The 11,346-nt window shown below is 45.3% G+C and overlaps 1 long non-coding RNA gene across 1 annotated transcript; it reads right to left on the reverse strand.

Moving 5' to 3' along the window:
• Window positions 1–8,118: 8,118 nt before the first annotated feature.
• LOC142476172 (uncharacterized) lies at window positions 8,119–11,017 on the reverse strand. The gene is made up of 3 exons (XR_012791415.1): window positions 10,910–11,017; window positions 9,815–9,870; window positions 8,119–8,322 (listed from the first exon to the last, which is right to left on the reverse strand). It is a non-coding gene; the product is annotated as an uncharacterized LOC142476172 (long non-coding RNA).
• Between the last annotated feature and the right edge of the window lie 329 nt (window positions 11,018–11,346).

The following is an 11,346-nucleotide window of genomic DNA, read 5'->3' on the forward strand; positions in this document are numbered from 1 at the left end:
TGATCTGATGCCAGAGGGTAGATTTGGTTTAATCGTGCTGGGGTAAGATACCAGCCAAACATAATTTTGTAAATGTTTTCCTTTATTGTAGTGCATAGGGAGGTCTCCGAGGCTGTCTCCCAGATTTCTTCCCAAGTCTCTCTGTCTATACCAATATTCAGGTCAGCTGCCCATTTGAGCATATAGTCATGCTCTTTTGGGGTCGAGGAGCGCTCTAGAGCAGGGAAGCGCAAACTTTTTGTGCTGCGCCCCCCTGTCTCTCTGCCCCCGGCTCTCGCGCCCCTCTGCCTTCCTTCAGGCGCGTCAGATGACGCTCCGTGTGCGTGTGACGTCAGGTCACATGGTGCCGCGGCGTCTATTGACGCCGCGTTGCCATGGCGACGCAACACAGACGGCTGAATCCCGGTAAGTAAACAGTTGCAGGGGCCTCACGCGATCCCCCGGCATTTAATTTAAATGCCTGGGGGAAGAGCGCGGGGCCTCTGCAACTGCCCGCGCCCCCCCAGCACAATCTCCCGCCCCCCCTGGGGGTCGCGCCCCCCAGTTTGCGCACCGCTGCTCTAGAGCCTCGTATATATCTGAGATTAGACCTTTCTGGTGGGTCTTTGTCTCGCAAAGGAGTTCAAATGATGTGAGAGTGGGGTATTCTGGGAGAGGACATGTTGTCCTAATAAAGTTTCTGATTTGAAGATATTTGAATGTGTCCAATTCTTTAATTTTAAATTTGGTCCTTACCTCTTGGAAGCTCAGAAGCCTCCCCAGGCTCAGAAGATCCGCAATCGCCTCTATACCCCTTGTGCTGTATTGTTCGAACAGTTTAGATCCACATCCCGGGGGGAACTTTGGATTGTTGAGAATGGGGGTCAACTGGGAGCTTTTGGTAGTAAGGCCATATTTGTATTTACAACGAGACCAGACGTCCCATGTGAAACGAGAGGCCTGAAGTTTCAGGTTGTGTGTATGTCCCTCTCCTCTGTCCAGGCTCCAGAGGCAGGCTTGCAGAGAAGGCACTTTGGCACATTGAGTCTCTATCTCCACCCAACTACAACGGGTCGGGTCAGAATTCCACATCACCACCTGCTTAAGCTGTGCAGCTACAGTAGGTAATATCTGTGTAAGTCCGGTACCCCCAGACCTCCCCTAGATCTTGCAGCCATCAAAACCGATCTGGCGACTCGGGGTCTTTTGCCCTGCCAAATGAATTGAAATATTCTGTTTTGCATGTTTTTAAGATCAGTGCCTGGGACGTGGATCGGGAGTGTTTGAAAGAGGTATAACATTCTTGGGAGTATATTCATCTTAGTGGAAGTCATTCGACCGAACCACGAGATCTGGTAACCTTCCCACTGATCTAGATCCTTTTTGATCTTATCCCATAAACGTGGGTAGTTATCCCGGTATAGATCCCGATAGTGCCTTGATACATTAACTCCCAGATATTTAATGTATGAAGGGCACCATCTGTAGCTGAAAGTGGTTTTGAGGAGGTTGACTTCGGGATCCGGGAGACTAAGATTTAGAGCCTCTGATTTGTCGCTGTTTATCTTATATCCTGATACTCTGCCAAACTCCGCCAGTTCCCTCTGGAGGTTGGGGAGGGAAGTTAGAGGTTTTATACCCCCCCCCTCTCACCCCCTACCCAATACCTACTTCACCTTCCCCCTCTCTCCCCCCCGCCCCCCCCCCCCTTGTCCTTGTTAACCCCCTCCACCCTACCCCCCTTCTCCACCCAACCCCCCCCCTCCCTCCTACCCCCCTCCTCCACCTCCCCCTCCACCCCCCTACCCCCCTTCTCAACCCCCTCCCCCAACCCGCCAGCCCCCCAAGAGAGGATGCAGGCAGCCCAGCCACAACCCTGTGACATTCACAAGTATTTCTGGACATTAAACTAACACTCTACTGAGCAGACACAAAAGGGTGCACTAACCCTGCAGTATTGTCACTGCCAAGTGCCTATAGCAACGAATGTTCTCTCTGTAGAATGCTTAAGGCACAGCGAATGAGGTGGTCCCACCCCCCCCCTCCCCACCCTATCCCCCCCTCCCCACCCTATCCCCCCCCACCCTATCCACCCCCACCTTATCCCCCCACCTCCATTGCCTTGCCCCCCCCCGCTCCTCCCCCCATTACCCTAGGCCCCGCCCCCCCCTTTTTTTTGCCCACCACCCCCCAACCACGCAAGTTTACCCCCCACACCCCCGCCCTCCCTACCCCCTCCCCACCCTTGTCCCCACCCACACCCCTCCTAGCCCCCTCAGGGCAGAACCACTTACCTACGTTCCAGGTTGTCCGAATACGCTCACAAAGATGGACCTGATCCGCGCTGCTCACAGGATCATCACACGAGGTTGCATAACACTGGGGCCACAGCGAAGGTCTGGTATCAACACCGCAAAATGTAAATTATGTATAATGCCTAAGGTCGAATGTATAAACTTGTACCCCCCACTACCCTCCCCCCCATCCCATATCCCTTCCCCAGCTACCTTTCCTTCCCCTTACCCCCCTTTCCCTCCCCTACTCCCCCCCCCCAACCCCCTTTCACTGCTTCACCAAAGCCGGAATATATAGGAAATTGCTGTATACCGATACTGATTGCAGACAAAGCGTAATGCCCCCTTTCCCTCCCCCTTCCCCCCCTTCTCTTCCCCCCCTACTTTTCCCCGTTTCAGGACCTACTCCCTATCCCCCCCTGCTCCCCACATACCCCACCCCTCCCTTTCCCTGCCCCCCTCCAAACCCCGTCCCCCTGAGATGGCCCACTCACCCTTGAATCTGCCTGATCAAGCACGGTCATAAATATGGTCCTGACAGGCGCAATACCTGGGATTACCACACGAGGTCGCACAACACTTGTGCTAAGTTAACTGTATAATGTGTAAATTGTTATATGTGATTCTTGTACAATGCTGAAGGTTCAATGTTTAAGCCTGTACCCCCCCATCCCCTATTCCTTTCCCCCCCGGTCTCCCTGAGAAGGAAAGATGTCCCGCTCACGCACCATTCCCTCTGCTCCCCCCTCCCCCCTCTCCCCTCCCACCCATTTTTCCTCCGGGACCCACTCCCTCCCCCCCCTACATCCACCCCTAAACCCTCCCCCCCTCACACCAACGGATCAGGGACCCCTCCCATACACCCCCTCCCCCCTCCATCAGTCTCTAATCACTTCAGGTATATAACATCACTTTCCAATAGGTCCCACCGACAGAGGGCCCAAAACGAGGTCTCAACCCTCCCTCCTCCCCCCCTCTCGCCCACCCCCCATCCCAACTACCCCCCCTCCCTACACTCCCCTCCCTTGCTCTCCCCTTGCTACCTTCTCCCCCCCATCCTTGCCCCCCCCACCCCTCCCGTCCCCTAGGGCTACCAACCCCACTGAAACTCTTACCGGTCCAATCCCCCCTCCCATGCCCAATCCCGCCCACACACGGCCAGATTGAGCAAAACATCCAACAGGCCTGCCACCCCACCGAATAAGCCAACCCGGCGATGCGGAAGCCGGTGGAAGTCGCAGAATTTTCTGGGTCTCCACCCGGCCCGTCTTCACTGGTGTGCGTTCTAGGACCCGCCCCCAAGGGTCTTACACCCACTAACCGGTTCTTTACTTAAGACCGGTCAAACGCTTTCAGACCCCATTAGGGTCGTTTTTCCTTCCTTTTTCAGCCGCTGTCACTGTCCCAGCGGCCCCCCTCCCGACCCACCTCCCCCTAGCCCATTTTGACTGCACTCCCCAACACTACTCCAGCGACAACATACGCAAACTTAGTAGAGAGATAACTATGGGCCTCATGCAGTAAGCGACGATTATGTGAAATCGGCAAGCTTATCGATTAGTCATGTTATTGGCGTTTTTCCCTCTCCGTATGCAGTAAGTGCCGAATACATTCAAAATCAACCAGAAAACAAATCCGCCCACTCTCACGATGATGAGCCGATCACACACAGGTGTATCGGCGTGCGTGGCGGGGTGCTGTTAGGTTGCACAATCACAAATCTTGCTGAATCAGGCGAAACAAGCATGTTTTTGATTGCGCGCCATATTTAAAGGCAACGTGTACTGCTAATCATTCTCTGTGTTGTTGGGAGTGAGAGAGAGAGAGAGACGCACAGAGCTGGACGATTGAACATTTGCATATTGACTGAGAGACTTGTTGTGTATTGGGTGAGCTTTGTCCTTTGTTGTTTTGTTTACATCTTTGTCTTGTTTTATATGTGGAAGTGGGTCGTGTGATTGCCTGTACATTTCTTGTCTGTTTTTTGTGAGTGCTGGAAGTATGCCCGCAAAGCGTGGGAAGAGTGATGCTGGTGGGAGTGGGAGTGCTACTCGTGGGAGTACGCGTCGGAGTGAACGTTCTGTTCAGGGGAGTGATGTTGCTGGTGCACCGAGTGGTGTTGCTGGGAGTGGGAGTGCTGTTGTTGGGAGTGGGAGTGCTGGTGCTGCGAGTGGTGTTGCTGGGAGTGGGAGTGCTGTTGTTGGGAGTGGTAGTGCTGTTGTTGGGAGTGGGAGTGCTGTTGCTGTGAGTGGGAGTGCTGGTGCTGGGAGTGGGAGTGCTGTTGCTGTGAGTGGGAGTGCTGGTGCTGGGAGTGCTGGTGCTAGGAGTGTGAGTGCTGGTGCTAGGAGTGGGAGTGCTGGTGCTAGGAGTGGGAGTGCTGGTGCTAGGAGTGGGAGTGCTGGTGCTGGGAGTGCTGCTGGTGGCGCAGTTGCTGATGGGGTGGATGGTGGTGGCGTGCTTGCTGGTGGCCAGCTTTTGGAGGCTCTTCCATTGGAAGAAGGAGAGTCCAGTCAGCACCAGCCAAGCTCTGACCCTAAACCTGCTCGGAAAAAACGTGTGGAGAAGCCACGTAATCCTCGCTTCAATGACCAGGAAAATAGGGCTCTTGTCACTGGCATTCTGGAGCACTATGACAGTATATATGGACATTTAGTAGGTAAGTGTAACTTTACATTTATTATTCAAATACATGTGATCCTAGGTCATCTGAGTTTTGTTCATATGCAAATATGGGTACACAATATCTTTCTATGTTCATTAGTGTGGAAACACAGCTTTTTATCATGCCTTACAAGGACAAATAAACACAGGCGGTCAATTTGCCAGAACTGCATACAATATGAATGCAACCTTGCTTACATGTATAGGTTTAGTAGTGAATGCTCATGTGCTGCACATATTACACATAAAACAGCATGTTTGCTATCACTTGGAACAGCTAGCAGTGTAGGAAACTGGTGCTTATATTATTATTCATTTACAGTAGCGACATCTTTAATTCGAGTGAATGCCGGCGGCATGCCGGGATCTACCCCAGCTGCCGCCAGTCAAAAACGCGCGCCGCCGCGTTTCCCCCACGCACCCCCCCTCCACATCGCGCGCAATTACCCCCCCAAAGACACCCCGAACCCGGCTTCTACTTTGCCCCTCTGCTTCCCCGCACCCCCGCTTACCTAGATTTGAACTCCAGGGGTGTCGGGGAAGCCTGGGGAAGCCGGGGAAGACGGGGAAGCCGGGCGCGCTTGTGACTGTGACGTCACAGTGCGCCGCCACGCGCCGCGGCTACCCGCTTCCCAGCCTCATACAGCCAGCGGCATTTGCTCGAATAAGAGCTGCCGCTGCTGTACCTCATATCTTTTATATGTTTTTCAAGGGCGGACAAGTGCAGCAAGCAAAAAAGAAATGTGGGACACAATAGTCATTGGTGTCAATGCCTGTGGGAATAGTGTCAGGGACAAGTATCATTGTCGGAAAAGATTTGATGATATTAGGTCCAAATTGAAAAAGAAAATACAAGACCAACGCGTGCATGCTACTGGCACTGGAGGTGGGCCCACACCACAACGTCTCATATTGACTCCATTGGAGGAGCTGCTTCGGCCAAAATTACTTACCGTCGTCGTGGAAGGCTTGGCTGGTGACCGTGACATTGGAATTTATCCGTCACAATTTCCAGCAGGTGATAAATATTACTGTACTAGGCGTGTCGTTGCTTACAGTTATTTTGCATAGTTACACTGCTTTTTATACTGTCTTCACAATATAAGCATACCTGCATCTATATATGTATATGTCTGATTCTGTATATATATATCTCAAAATAGACATATATGTAGTAGTCCTACTAAAAGCAGTAACTAATATAGCACGTGCCATTGCGTGCTCATTTACATGTGAATTCCCAAAATGCATAGCTGCAGTGGAAGCAATTGATGGTGGGCGAAGATGGGGAACAACAGGGTAGTACACGTGTAACACATGTTCATGAGAAATTATTAGTAGCTACAGGTACAGAACAGAAATATGTATCATGTTATTGTGTATTTTATTGATTTTACTCCGACAAACATGACATTACTGCCTATTTTAAGCATGCATCAAAGAAATTGCATGTAACGGCCTACAAACATCACTGGCACTAACACATCTATAGTTGCTTATGAAAAGGTCCATTTTTGCTTTATGTCATATACAGACAGCATAATGAGGCACACGTAGCATATGTTATGTCATTGTTTTCATAACTTAAACACTGCAGATGACTACTTAGCTCATCTACCATTGTGTTAAAGCAGCTGCAATTAATATCTCATCACAGCATACACTTCAACAGAGGGGGTGGGGTTCAGCACACACACTAATTACAGCCTCATTTCACGGTCAACTTAGTTCACACCATTTGCACCTGTTTCAAGTCATTGAAAGGTGTGGCTGATTAGGCTTTTTGGGGAAGGGAATACCTTTCTTACAACCTGAATAGCACAACTGAAGTTAATCACACTCATTTGAAAGCTTAACTCTAGCTACTAAATGCCCCAACAACTCATTACTTATCAAAGCGTACGTCACACATTAGTTCACTCATATCTATAGTTGAACTACTATGAAAGACACATTATCACACACTGCATGTGTTGTCTTGTTGAGTCACAGCCACATTCAGGTGTGCCACATCTTCGATTAATGTACCACACATATCCTCTACCAAAAACAACACTTTTTGCAATATGACCACCTTCATGATAACCATTGTGAATGGTCATCTCATGATAGTTATGTACATTATGATACTGATATCACTACACAACATATGATTTTTATGTACTCATTTAATCTATTTATCCTCACGCATTACTGCAGAAACATAGTATGTTGTATGTTAGGGAACTCAAAAATTCTAAGTACACAGGCATGTACAGTGTTATTACAACTATTTATGTTCACTTTCACACACATTTTCGGTTAAGGAACTGATGTTGTTAGTTAATCATAAATACAGAACATACAATAAGTGTTTGTTCAATATTTACACATGTAAATGTAAAACTTATGTTATTGTTATATATAGTTGCCCCTGGAGGACATGTGTCACCTGAGATGGAACAAGTGTCTTCACCTGGGTCAGCCAGCTCAACACTACTAGAAGGTGAGTGTATCATTTGCTGGCCATATAATATGTGCTCTTCTATATGTTATGTTGTCATGTGCATTATTTGTTTTGCACATCTTCTTTAAATAGGATTACTTAGTGTCAGTGAAAATTAAGTGTAAGGCAACATGTATTGTGTTAGTGATGTTAATTATCATGTAGGACTTCTGAGTTTAGAGCAACTTTTCATTCATTCATATTTCATACTGAGTCCAAACATTATTCGTAAGTCAAGGTAGTTTTTAATGAGGTTATAAAACGTATGCTAACATGTTAGGTGTTACTTAGGACATAGTACAATTACATAGTAACACAGCATACATTAACATGCCATTTAATAATGTGTACATTTCTTTTTAGAACATCATGGTGATGAGGATGATGAGTATGATGAGGATGACGCCACAGAAGAGACTGAAATACAATCATGTGACCATGAAGAGGTGCCAATAGAAACTGTTGTACCGCCAAATCGTCCATCAACTTCCACATACGATGCAATTGTAGCTTCAGAGGGAAAAATAGTGGACGCAGAAAATCGTCGCCATTCAGACATGATGACAGTGCTGGAAAGGATGATTGGACTGCAGGAAGAAACAGTATCACAATTGGCACATCTCCACAGAGTCTTCATTGAAGTGCCTAAACAGTTGCAAAAAATCAACACCTCATTCGAAGCATTAGTTGTTCAGCAAACACAAGCTAATTACTGGAGAATGACTAATGTACCACAATTCAACACCTCCCAGCCAGGATCTGTTCATGCAGGTCAGTTTTCACCACATTCATCTGATATTCATTCACCAGGCCCAAATGTTACCGGTCAAGTAGCAGACATTGCTGTGCAGGTTCCTGACGACATACTACCACTGCCATCTGTACAAAATCAGCAGCTGACACCTACAAAGGAGCCCACAAAAACAAAATACAAGCAGTTACTACTGACCAGTTTTTGGTCAAAAACAACAAAAGACACACATGAAACAGACCAACCATCACTTGTGCAGTGTCTACCAACTTGCTCACATGTGTCACTGGGCACAAGCCCTGTCCGTGAACAGTCACTACCCAAAAGCCCTGTAGGTGAATCGCTGCCCAAAAGCCCTGTAGGTGAGTCGCTGCCCAAAAGCCCTGTAGGTGAGTCGCTGCCCAAAAGCCCTGTAGGTGAATCGCTGCCCAAAAGCCCTGTAGGTGAATCACTGCCCAAAAGCCCTGTAGGTGAATCACTGCCCAAAAGCCCTGTAGGTGAGTCACTGGCCACAAGCCCTGTAGGTGAGTCACTGGCCACAAGCCCCGTAGGTGAACAGTCACTGGCCACAAGCCCTGCCCGTGAAGTGCCAGAGGCCACTCAAAGTGGCTCTGTTGTGCCTAAAGTTGGTGGCAAAAGAAAAAGGAAAATTCAAGAGACAACAAGCAGGCCTGTTACTCGCTCGCAAAAGGAACAAAAAAAATAAATGTTATAATTCAGAAAATATGTCTTTGGCCTTGTTTTGTTGACTTCACATTATCTAATTACTATTGTATGTATGCTGAAGACTGTGTTGTTTCCAAACTTTCAACTATGTTCTTGTACACGTGAAGTTTTGGAAATGTTAACACTCATAATTAATTGTGTTATAAATATTTATGTTGTAATCGTCTGTTCAGTAATGGTCCACCAGGAGCCAGTTGCTAAGTTTAGAGAAGCTGCCATTGACTTTGCAGCAAAACATTGCATTTGGGTGTGTTAATTGATGTAAGAATTGCATATGCATATTAGTCACATGCAATTATTAAAACACCTAAGTAAGTGCAAACATCTTTCTTGTACGTGTACAGCAGGATTATGTGTAAATTATTACTTACCTTTGCCTTGCTTGGCCATTGTAATTTTGTCCTTTAATCAGTTGTGTGTTCGTTTCTATAACATCTCAGAATGTATAATAATATATATACACACACACACACACACACACACACACACACACACACTGAGTGAGTGTGAGTGTGAGTGTGTGTATATATATATATATATATATGTATATATGTGTATATATATATGTATATATGTGTATATATATATGTATATATGTGTATATATATATGTATATATGTGTATATATATATGTATATATGTGTATATATATATATATATATATATATATATGTATATATGTGTGTGTATATATATATATATATATATATATATATATATATATATATATATATATATATATATATATATAGTACTATATAAACTGGTATACACAAACTAATACACTTCATGCTTCCTTGTGAAAGCACACTATTTTAATAATACAGGCCTAATGTTTGAGAAATATCCTAAGTATGAGACTCTAACAGTATTGTGCTTAAACAAATGTTTATTACTTAATTCAATCATGTTTCTCACCATTTAAATAGGTTTCATACAAGGTATACTTAATGCCATCAATGTTGTGTGTACTCCTGCAATATAAAAAAAAAAAAAATATTATATATAAATATATATATATTTTTATAAGAGATATATTTATATATATATATATATATATATATATATATATATATATATATATACACACGTATTTAAACTCATGCAGACAGGGAGTTAACCAGACTTTCACATACACACAGAAATGTAAGCGGGGAAAAAACATTTCTTTTTGCAGGTGTGTTTTTACTGATATGCCTGGCTAAGAAATATTTTCACACACTGGTCTTTGTTAGTTTTCAAAAAAACACTATGTGAACGCATTCACAGTCTAGGGATGTTTTTCACAAACGAGATAAAAGAAGGAGAAATGTTTCTCCCACAGTCCCATATCACGAACCACAACTGTTAACCCAATTAGACAAACAAATCCAATTGGCGTTTGAAATAAGGAGTCAAAGTAGTTACTTTTGTTGACCTTGACAAGGAAAAACAGGAGTTTGTTAGCCATTCAGCACATTCATTTTGATGAGCAAATAACACAGACCTGCACACAGCTTTTGTGCTACTCAGACATGGCTGATGAATTCGTTAACAATATTAATCCCCTTTTAGGGTATAAGTACATGATCTGTGAAGCCATCTTGAACAGTCGCGGACAGAAAGCAAGCACACGCCAAATCGATGATTTCATTCGAGCAAAATATCCTTATTACCAAGACCGTAAGCATGCACGGAATTTTAATTCCTCAATAAGATTCACTTTATCAAGTAATGACTTTTTTGAACGTGACCAGGATAAGCTACAACACACCTATGGTTTCTGGAAGATTGCCCCGGAAAAACAATTTATCCTGAAAGACGGCACTTATATTGTCGTGAAAGGCATATTTATTCCTAATGGCAATAGCAATGTATCCGCTACTACTGATCCGTTTGAATCGATACGTGCTGCAATATCTGCAGCCTCCATTCCTGAAACCCACATTGTACAAGAACAAAAGTACTATGATTATGTACCAAGCCTTTCAGCTGAAATTGCATTGGAATGGGAACCGGAAGAAATGAACCTACCTCCCGACCAATTATTTGAAGAAAGCAGTGGCGATTCCTATGAGCGCATCCTGGAGGAGATATGTGCCATACTGGATTCAGCGGTTGGGTTAAGCGTGGATGAAAATGGCTTGCATTTCTGGAGCGACCAGTTGCAGCCAGGCGAAGAGTTAATTCTAGAAGAATGGTAAATATAACAATCGTTATGCGTTGACTCTGCGTTTAAATTTTTTTTTTTTTTGTAACCACCATTTTCACTTTCAATGCGTGGATACAGCGTAACATTGCAGACTGCATAACATGTAGCGATCACAAACAAATTGTTTCCTAATACAATATAGTAGGACCTGAAAGAGTAGTACACATTGCTGACGGAATAAATATACGTACTTTCCTATCCCTTTAAACATATTAGCAACATTTTACCATTACTCTAACACATACCTGTTTTGTTATCA

The sequence above is a fragment of the Ascaphus truei genome, unplaced genomic scaffold (assembly GCF_040206685.1).
Source record: "Ascaphus truei isolate aAscTru1 unplaced genomic scaffold, aAscTru1.hap1 HAP1_SCAFFOLD_1465, whole genome shotgun sequence".
NCBI lineage: Eukaryota > Metazoa > Chordata > Amphibia > Anura > Ascaphidae > Ascaphus > Ascaphus truei.